A 10337-nucleotide genomic window follows, 5' to 3' on the forward strand; every position below is an offset into this window, starting at 1 on the left:
TGGGCAACCTGATCTTATGCCTGACTTAGTGGTTGGCAACCCTGCCTATGGCAGGGGGGTTGGAACTGGATGATCTTTGAGGTCCCTTCTAACACAATCTTTTTATGATTCTATGATTTTCCAATGTGTCTGACCTAGATTAGACTCCAATGTGACAAGAAGAGGTCAAGGAGGAAGAAGTACTGAAATCACAAGGAAATTGTCTGTTATCTGTGATGCAGAAGATGAGGTTCACATTGCCGTGAATGGCACTCCCTCTCAGCCCTTCTGGAGACAGTCATAAGGGTAGGAATATCACCTTTCAATATCTGAGCGGTATGCTCGAATTTTCTTTTCACATCTCTCCAGTTTCAAGAAGAACCCAAGTGAATCACGCTGTCTGGCTATAAAAAGGGAAACTAAAAGAAATGTCAGATGTCACTGTGGCTTTTTCACGTTATCATTCAGTTGTTCAGACAGGAAGTAGGCCTGCATCCTACTCACTGGGGCAGACAGAGGAGACAGCTGCCTCCAGAGTCTCTTTACCAGGAGGGACTGCCCCTTTCGGAGCAGGGTTGTTTCCTTTTCTTTTAAACACAGTTTTGTTTCAGACCTCTGTTCTGCAAACCTAACTTACCCTCCGGATTTTTCAGAAGATTCCACACGTAAAAGGCAATGTTTCAAGGTGTTCTGTCTGCTGAAATTTCGTCTCATTTTCATTTCAATCCAGATCTTAAGCCATACTCATCTACTCCCAGACCACAGGGAATGGTGGAGATGAAAAATATTTCATTTTATATTTGGAAGCCTGATTCTCATCTCAACACAATAATTAGTAAGAGAACCACTGAAATCCACGGTAAATGAGCTTAAATAAAAAAGCTCAGAATACATTAATGCTTAAAGTGAAGGAATAAAGCAGCCTGTCAAGATAGGCTCAGATTTCTTCTTAGGCTTGGTCACTGAAAACATTTCACACTCACACTGTCCTGCCACTCAGAATAAATGGCAGCTGCAGATCCCCCATGAATATTTGTTGCCCCAACTAAACTATGAGAATGTATTTTACACATCTCAAAGGACCCACTGGCCGTTCTGCAGTCAAATTCTTGCATCCTATTCACAAATGCACTCCTAGTTTGTAAGGTTCAAAACAACAATGCAGTACAAAAGCTGAAGAACCTGGCAACTTTAATGGATATGTCATAGTCTATGTGTTAAAGAGAGTTGCAAAGAGGTAAAGCAGGCTATTCAAATAGCTGCATAATCACCTTCTCACATGCATGATTGACAGCTAGAAAATGATCAGGTATCCTCAAGGAGGCACTCGTTTCTTCTCTTCAGGAAGACTGAGTTGCTGCCTACTCCAAATCATCCTCTTTCTTGAGACTGTGGTATTAAAACTAAGAGACCAGTCAGTGGTTAGACCAACAGTATCTTCAGTAGATACCCTCTCTGGTTTTGGCTTTCCTTTAATGCTGAGATTGGATTTTCACAGGCATAAATAAATTCCTACAGATTTGAAAGTAGCGCCTAGTAAGCCTGTACTGGTTCTTGCCATTTAATGATAGGAATCTGAGCTTGGAGTCTTAACATGTAAAGGATGCTTATGACTAGCTCACATTGTCTCTCGTTGGCTAACGGCATATAGAGAGCACATGGGTCACTTAGTGCTATCACAGACGATGGCCTCTAACATGAGGCATCCCTCAGATATCCACCCTGTTGTCCATGTGCTGAGCTTTGTTAGTGAGCCCAGGCCAAAGCTCAGACTTAGAGAATTACCAGCTTTCTGAAAGAACAGCATTATAACAGTGCAGACAAAGCACTCCTATGTGCTTTGTGCTGTGCAAACTGAGAGACCAAGTGATAAATGTGTCAGGAGTGTTTTGGATTCAAGAAGCAATGGAATGTCCTTTATATCTTTCGTAATAAGAGTCTGTTTGGATTAAAACAATCTCCATGTAAGCAAAAAAAAAATTACCAGTCTTCCCATTTTAAAACTGCCAGAGCTTCTTATACAGGCCTCTATTCAAACAGTGTAAGGGAAGAGGAATAGGGGACTTTTTTGTTTAATTCAAATGACGTGGTGTGTATTTCTAACTTAAAAAGCAAGACAGAAAATGAACTCTGTCTGAGGCAAAAGATTTAGAAGAAAAAGGAAAGTATGAACGTAGGATGTGGTCTGAACACAAAGGCAAGGCAAACGAACACTTTTAGTCATTGACAGAACATGCATTTTTATGAGTGTTAACAGAAATTTGGTGTGATGATTCCTATAATGACATCTCAGCCAATACAGCTGGTCTACACGCAGAAAGGAAGGAAGCTGGATTCACAGTGGCATCTATGCAAAGTACTCTAAACATAATTAAAAAACAATTTCATGCATTCTGGGAAGATCTGAGATTGACAGCCCAGTACAGTTGCAAACCATGGTTGAAAACAAGGAAATTCCAACAGAAGAAATGCAAATTTGTACATCATCTAAATATAACTGTGGAGACAGCTATCCTACCAAGACCAGGAGCCAGGAAAGCACTAAGAATTGGTCAATCTAGACCAGGACTGTTTTCTCCAAAACCTGGCAAAGCACAGTTGGAGAAGAAATGGCAAAAAGGTGAAGGTCACTAAGCACATTTTTGCCAGAAGGTGGACACATGGAAAACATACATTTAAGATAAAACGATTAAATACAGTTTATTATCTAAGGCTTAATTCTCAATTACCACTGCTACAAAATCTCAACTACCACTTTCCTTCTATGCAACTTCCATTCTTCTCCCAGCAGAAATATCACCCTCTGGCTACAGGAGAAAGTACCAGAATAACTTCCACAGCACTTCCCTCTCCCTCCAAATGGAACCAATTCAGCTTTCCAATTTTTCTGTTATACTCCAAAAGGTCTCTCCACATACTCACCGCACTAAGTGTAAAGGAATCTGGTCACCTCTTCCTTCCCCTTCTGGACAAGATGTGACACTAACCTGTTTATTTTACTTTTTAATTTTATTTATCATTTTTTAACTTTTTTGCTCTGCTTACAGTCTTGTCTGCTGCTCTCTCCACCTCTCACTTCACTCAGTAACCCAAATCCAGACCCTATGCTTGCCTCCTGTTACACACCTGATGACACTTGACCCAATCTGGCTGCCCTTCTATCTCCACGCTCCTCTGGGCTCCCTTCACAGCCTTCCCCTGCTATAACTTCTCATGGCAGCACTCCCATCTTAAAGGCTTCTGTCCTCAGGTTTTCCCTCTTGCCTCTAGCAGTACATGGCAGGACTGCCCTGCTTCTGCCCTACTGCAGACACCCAAGCTATTTTCTCCCTCACATCGCAGCCCGGACAGAGACATGCATTTTTTTCTGCTGTTACTGCTTCTAAAGGCACGTTTTCATAAAGATGCTTTTTTTTTTTTTTTTTTTTTTTTTTTTTTTCTCTCACATGGCCTTCCCTTTCTCTTCTTCCTCTTCTCTCCTGCACTTTTGAATAATCTTGCATTCAAACCCTTTCTCTGCTCCCAAATTGCTCTCAGCCATAATTCAGCTTGTGTTTCCTGAGAAACTGTGGGTAGTTTCTCATTCTTTTTCCAACCTGAGCCAGCCTTGGAATGGATGCAGATCACAGAATCACAGCATGGCTGAGGCTGGCAGAGACATCTGGGTCCATCCACTCCACCCAGAGCAGGGTGCCCAGGCCCATGGCCAGGTGGCTTCTGGAGATCTTCGAGGAGGAGACTCCACAGCCTCTGGAAAACCTATGCCAGTGCTTGGTCATCCTCACAGCACAGAAGCACTTTTTGATGTTCAGACAAACCTCCTGTGTTCCACCTTGTGCCCATGGCCTCTTGTCCTGATACTGGGCATCACTGGAAAGAGTCTGGCTCTATACTCTTTGCACCCTCCCTTCAGACATTTATGGACATTGATACTGATGAGATCCCCCTAAGCCTCCTTTCCTCCATGCTGAACAGTCCCAAGATGCTTGTATGCTAATGATAACCTGACCCTAGAGGTGGAGGATTCTTCCCAATTTTGTTTTCATTCTCTCTGCAGTTATGACTCAACTTTCCCCTCACCTGGAGGGCCCCTCATCAGGCTGTGTTCTGTCTTTCTTTGTTCCATCGTTGAACTTCCCCTCCTACCACGGTCAATCCTCTTTCAGCATCACCCATCACTTCTGGCCTTGTGCATATAATCTGACATCCATGGGACTTCCAATGCATGCGCATCTGCTCCCAGCATTTTGTCCATTTCTACTACCATAAGCTTTGCTGATTCTCTCTTTATGCTTTGATTCTTTTCCCCTTTTTCCCCGCTTCAAGTTGCATACTGGCATCAACTCAGCTGCAACAACTGTTCTTCCACAACAACTGCCACCACGAAGTTGTTCTCTCCCTTTTCCATTCACTTGTTCCATGCAGCACTTAGCACAGCCGGCATCTGGCCTGTCGGCAAGGCATCGTGAGCACTGCACTGAATGCAAATATAATCACATGGCTGGGGAAGTTGTTCCTGCCATTCATGTGAACAGTTAACTGCTTTTGTTAATTAACTTTTCACTGCCATGGAGTTTTGTAGCAATCTTTATGCTGGCTGAGACGGACCCTCTCCTGCAGGAATGGTTGAATAATAGCACCAGCTGAGCATGTTGTAATTATCACAGCCTCAGCACTGGGGAAATATAAGACTTCTGGTGGGTGGAAGCCATTGCCTCTTTCTTTTCCTGTGTGCCCAGGCTTATCACAGGATGTCATTCAAGGTTAAAAAGCTTAACATCCCTGCTGGTCATGCCTTTCCCCCTGGAGAAGACATGTGATGGATATGATAAAAAAGAGTTGTATTTCAGCTGTGCAGTCCGTTCAGGCTTGTCCTTCTCTACCTTACCCAATGGTGTCCCAAAACCGACATGTGACCCTGTGTACATGAGGGATTAATCACTTGGATTCCATTTTAGTGACATGGAGATCACTAAAGGCTGGAGGCAAGCAAAGAGAACCACAGCTATATTGCTTGCCCCACATCTGAGGGAGTGTGCCGGACTTTGGTTTTGCCACTGTAATGTGTAAATCATTAAGGAATGTTGACTCTAGTTGTGTTTGAGAACTCCTTGCCCTGCAGCTTCCTGTGCCCCCTTCTCTTGCCTGTTAGTGATTTCTTCATTGTGTGTTATGCAAACAGGTGAATATATTTTTCTTGTTCCTATACACTAATTTCCATTCCTTTGTTCTCCTCTTGATTTCTGAAAGGATGCCACTAGGTATTTCTGCTTGAATGCTACATTTTCTAACATGAACATGTCTGACCCTCTATTTATACATCTTTAACAGCCCTTTATATTCTTTATCTGCATCTTGCTGTGAAATTCAGCCAAGATCAAGTAGAGGAAGGCAATGGTTCAGACTTAAACCAGATCAGTAATAACATTAATGCTTAAGTATAACACCTAGCAATTCCCAATGATGACTTTGTACTGAGTTTGCACCTGGAAATCCAGTCTTGCCCTCAGTCCTGAGGATGTATGTGGCTTGCCTCAGTTTACCTACACTTGGGACTGAGGCACTGCATGCTCTGCAGACAGCCCTGCTGCGATGGTACTGGCAAAGTTCCTGGATTCCGCAGCAATCTGGTGTAGGCAAAAGCCAATTCTGCCTCTGCTTCTTTTCTACTTTAACAAAGGATTTGTTTAATTAAATCACTATAACAATTAACAATGAGGACAATACAATCGTATCTGTGTTCAGTCATTAAATATCACTTTCCCTTTATTTAGCAACCTCGCTTTTCAGTACACCACAGTGTTCACTTTTGAGTTAGATTTATTTGTTGGCGTGTTGTTGGTTCTTTTTTTACATCATCAGAGTTTCCCTCTGTTGTGGCATTTGTGAAAAGGACTCTCCCTCAGGCAAAACCAACAGGATACTTTATAAAAAGGACACTGCTGTTTAAACCACGAGGAAGTGCTTGTATGAAAAAGCAGGCTAATAATGAGCACTCATTCCTAAGTTTATACATGAGATCTCCATGCTGCCTCTGCTCTTATTTGCTGATGGTTAAATATTATTGTTGCCTAGAACAGAATTTGTCTGTGTTCTCCTGTCTGCACATAATCTGCTGATTTCTTCTTTCTTTCTATACTATCTGTGCTTCACAAATACAAGTAAAAAAAGATTTTTGTTAAATAGACGCAATATTATTTTGCTGTAATGTAAAAAAACACCCATAGAATTGTGAACTTATTTTTGGCACTCTGAATGCAGTGCACAGTTCCAGCTTTGCTGAACATTAAAAATGCAAATAATTTTTATGTAAATTCCTTGGACGAAGTAACTAAATAGGCTATAGTTTTCCTTTGCCTGGACTGACCTTATGACTAAAACTCTGCCAAAATTTTACAGATTTTCCTATGGTCTGTTCTCCAAACAATGAGATCCAAAAGCTGCCAGACTTTTCATTAATTGGTTCTTCAGTGATGTTAGAAAAGCAAGAATATAAGCCTGAATGTGTTTGTTTACTTATCATCTGCTGCTCCTAAACTTCAGGTTCTACGTTTATCCAACAAACAACTTTTCCTCCATTATCTCAACACTACAGTGTATTCAACATTTTTCTTTCCTCTCCTTGGAGACTTTTGGCCATTTGCTTTCTCTCATTACTACATTCCTAATACTGAGTGGAGTACTCCCCTTTCCTCAGGATGGCCCTTCTGGGGATGAATGGATGGCTTGGGAAAGAAAAGACAAACTTTGGTTAGTACAAAATGTGTACGACGGTGGCTTCGTTGTGTGGGGCAGCTCTGGGAAGACAGAAGAGCTTCGGTCAGTATGGTAAAGAATAGAAAGTCAGTGTTAAAGAAAGCAATCAGATGAACCTATAAAGAAAATACAACTATCCAAAGTTCGTTCTCCTCCGCCTCTTTCCTGGCTGGCTCCCCGAGAGTCACTGCTGTTGTCACGTCCCTGGGCAGGAAGGAAAGGGGGGTGAGAGCCTCCAGGAGGGCAACTCGTTGCTACTCCTGCAGGGCCACCCCCGATCCCGCAGCCGTCACAGCGACATGGCTCCGCGTCCTCTGCTGCCACCTAGTTGCCTGCTGGGGCACTGCCTGGTTAGCACGGCCAGGACAGACAGACAGATATGCTCACATTAGCGGAAAGGCAGCCGCTGTCTGCTAATGAGAACTTATGCTAAGTCAAGGTGGACGAACGTTTGAGCTCACCCTCAGGCTGGCTGAATGTGTCAAGCCCAAGGCTCAACGCATCGTGACCAGCAAAACCAGTATCATGGCTCTGCTGGGCTTGTGCATCGTGCCAGCTCCCTCACTAACCTTCTCTGCTGTCCAGTGGTTATTCTTCTTCCCAGATACTACCCTTCCAGGCTTTCCTTCTTCCTTGCTTTTCCCCCTTCCTACCCTGGCATAGAAAGTTTATGGCAGAAGACTCAAGAACCAACAAGGCTGCCTTGGGAAGACTGCAATGAAGACTTCCTCTAGTTTCTGAGGATTGTTTCATGGAATCACAGAATCATTTCAGTTGGAAGGGACCCTTCAAGGTCATGCAGTCCAAGTCCCTTGCAATGAACAGGGACACCTACAGATAGATCAGGTTGCTCAGAGCCCCATCCAGCCTGACCTTGAGTGTCTCCAGGGACAGCACTTTCACCACCTCTCTGGGCAACCTGTTCCAGTGCCTCACTACCCTTATTGTAAAAACCTTTTTCCTTAAATCCAATCTAAATCTCCCCTCTTTTAGTTTGAAACAACTTCCTCTTGTTCTACCAAAGCAGACGTTGCTAAAGGGTCTGTCCCCACTAAAGATTTTGTCCCCTTCCTTTAAGCAGTCCCTTCATGAAGACACAGAAGGAGCACTCCAACTCATTCAAGCCTTTTTTTTTTTTTAATTGTTTAATAGCCCATAAAGTAAAATAAATCCATGAGCTTAAGAACGTTGTTTCAGCTGAAAGCATCTGCATTAACATCACAGTGACTTAGCCTCCTGTTGGTGTGTCCTTGAGGTAAATATACACATTATTTTTTATTCATCTTCATGAGTTTGGACAAGCGCTGCGCTCAGCCTTCAAAAGTCACTGTAGGTCCAACTCTGCAGCAGCGATGTAGTATGTGGGATCAAACAAGGTAAGCTCTGAGCTTGTAACAATTAATTTTTTAGCTTTTTTCCAAAGTAGAATAAACAACATTAACCCAGGAAAGCCAATTATCATGTAATAATACCTACAGGGCCCATAAATGTTGAATAATTTAGAGTAAACTTTGCATTGAGTGCCATGAATTAAAATCTTAAAAAAAAAAAAAATCTAATAAAAAAGAATCAAATCAGCTAGCTCGGCCTGAAATATCTACTCCAGGACTCTGTGTTTAAGTCATGCTATCCTCAGCCTACGTTTCCATCTCAAAGAGTGGCCATCTGCTCCAACTCACAAGGTGAAGTCCAGCTCAGACTTAGCTGTACATTCCCGTGCAGGACTCAGGTTTCCTCTGTGATGTGCATGTGTCTCCTTCATACACACCAGTCTGGTCCAAAGAATACTGGAGCCCTGACTGACCTTTCAGTATTAATTACAGCATACTCTAGAAAGCACCAGCAGAGAGGTTTTCAAAGCTGCTGGAAGACACAGATAGGTATCTAGTGGGATTTTCAAATGTGACTAAACAAGCCAATTGTCTGACTCCCCACTTTTGTGAAAACAATGAGAATTGGGCACTTATTCACTCATGTTTGGAAAGTTTCCATGAGCATCTCTGGATAACTGAGAATTTAGTTACATCAGATCCTGCTTGCAAATGAGGGCTTTGCAGGTCATCTCATGAGTAAAGATTATTATCTATGCAACAGCAATTAGAAAGAGTTGAAAGAATTGCAGTCTTTACTGAAGTCACAAAATTGTTCGCATGTGAATGTTATAGCTGTCCTCATCAGAAGATTTCCATTTACTTTAAATCTCAAGTTAAAACAAACAAAACGTGTATTTCATAATTCCAGCCTGCTGTGGAAATCACTGTTCACCACCGAACTCATCATTGGCTTGAGAAAAGTATTTGGGAAAGTCACATAGGTCTTGCTTAGTGTTCTATGCTCTGAAAAATGGAGCATCGCATATACCTACTGCCCATCATTTGTACACAGGGCTGGGGTGGTCGGATTTGAACCTTGAGTCACTTTGACCATATGACCAAAATGGTCATATTTTGGTCATAGGTCATGAGGTGGACCCTCACCAATCTGTCCAAAAATATCTGCCTTTCTGCTTCAAGCTCACACTGCATCCCAAATCAGGTGCTCATATGCATTAACACCGACACTCACCTTCTGGTCTTTCAGACCAAGCCCTGGGATCATTTGCATTCATGCATTCATGCTGCAAAAGGAGGCACCACCCCAGCAGGGAGGCTGATACAAAATCCAAATTTACAACCCTGTCACCAGACTAAATCAAATGGTATGTGGTCCATAACACTGACAGGAAGGTAGGGTATGCCATTCTGCATCTGATTAACAGTGATATATTCACTCAATCCACATTATTGTGCTGCTTTAGGACTCAAATGAAAAACTATGGGCAAATGCAATAATCTCCCTTTGCAAATGACAAAGAGGATGTGCAAATACAGGCAGAATACGAAAATTGCAATGCTAAAGACACTGGGATCAGGTCTGGGATGCTTTGCCTGTATGCTTTTGCCTTCTATTTGTTGCTTATGCTTAGGAATAGAGCTGCTGGGGACAGGATATTTAGGAACTGTCACCACACGAATGACATATGGGTACTGCCTGGATCACGGCATCTTCATGATGGTGTGACTTCTAATCCAGACATATGCAGATTAGCAGCAGGCTCACTCATGCTGAAAGCATCCAGGGCTCCCTTTTAAGCACCGATCCCTTTCTGAGTGGCAGTGATGTGACTGTCAGCTACTGTTCCTGATGTCTCTCTCACATGACTGCTGCGTGCCGTGACACACCGTGCTCGGACAGCTATCCAATTTCCACCCGGCATACTGCTGCAGCGGACAGTAAGGGGTGGTTTCTGTTACTGGCCGAGTGCCACAGTGTACTTGGAGACATTTGCTGCTTGCATGTGAGCTTTGGAATCCCCTCTTACAATCAGGAGGTCTATGGAAAAAGAAATCCCTAGCGCAGCATGAACATAATACTGGCTCAGAGTGATGCCAAGAGCATTAATCTCGTCAGCCTTAAGGCCGTGTGCTTACAGACTCCAAATGTGTCCCAGTTCACTCAGCACATTTCTCCCAGCCTTCTGCATGATTTTTTGATAATTAAAACTTCACATGACAGCACACTGCACTGTGATTGAGTTATGAAATGGAGGCTTCACATCTGTA

At 42.9% G+C, this 10337-nt stretch overlaps 1 long non-coding RNA gene across 1 annotated transcript in view; it reads right to left on the bottom strand.

Moving 5' to 3' along the window:
- LOC122179084 overlaps nt 1-3350 on the bottom strand; it is a 9749-nt gene extending 6399 nt beyond the window's left edge. Inside the window, exon 1 of the long non-coding RNA XR_006178528.1 lies at nt 2902-3350. This is a non-coding gene — a long non-coding RNA (uncharacterized LOC122179084). The remainder of the gene's footprint in view (nt 1-2901) is intronic.
- Nucleotides 3351-10337: the final 6987 nt, after the last annotated feature.

This window comes from Lagopus leucura, unplaced genomic scaffold, assembly GCF_019238085.1.
Source record: "Lagopus leucura isolate 7727_CA_CO unplaced genomic scaffold, USGS_WTPT01 Super-Scaffold_100002, whole genome shotgun sequence".
NCBI lineage: Eukaryota > Metazoa > Chordata > Aves > Galliformes > Phasianidae > Lagopus > Lagopus leucura.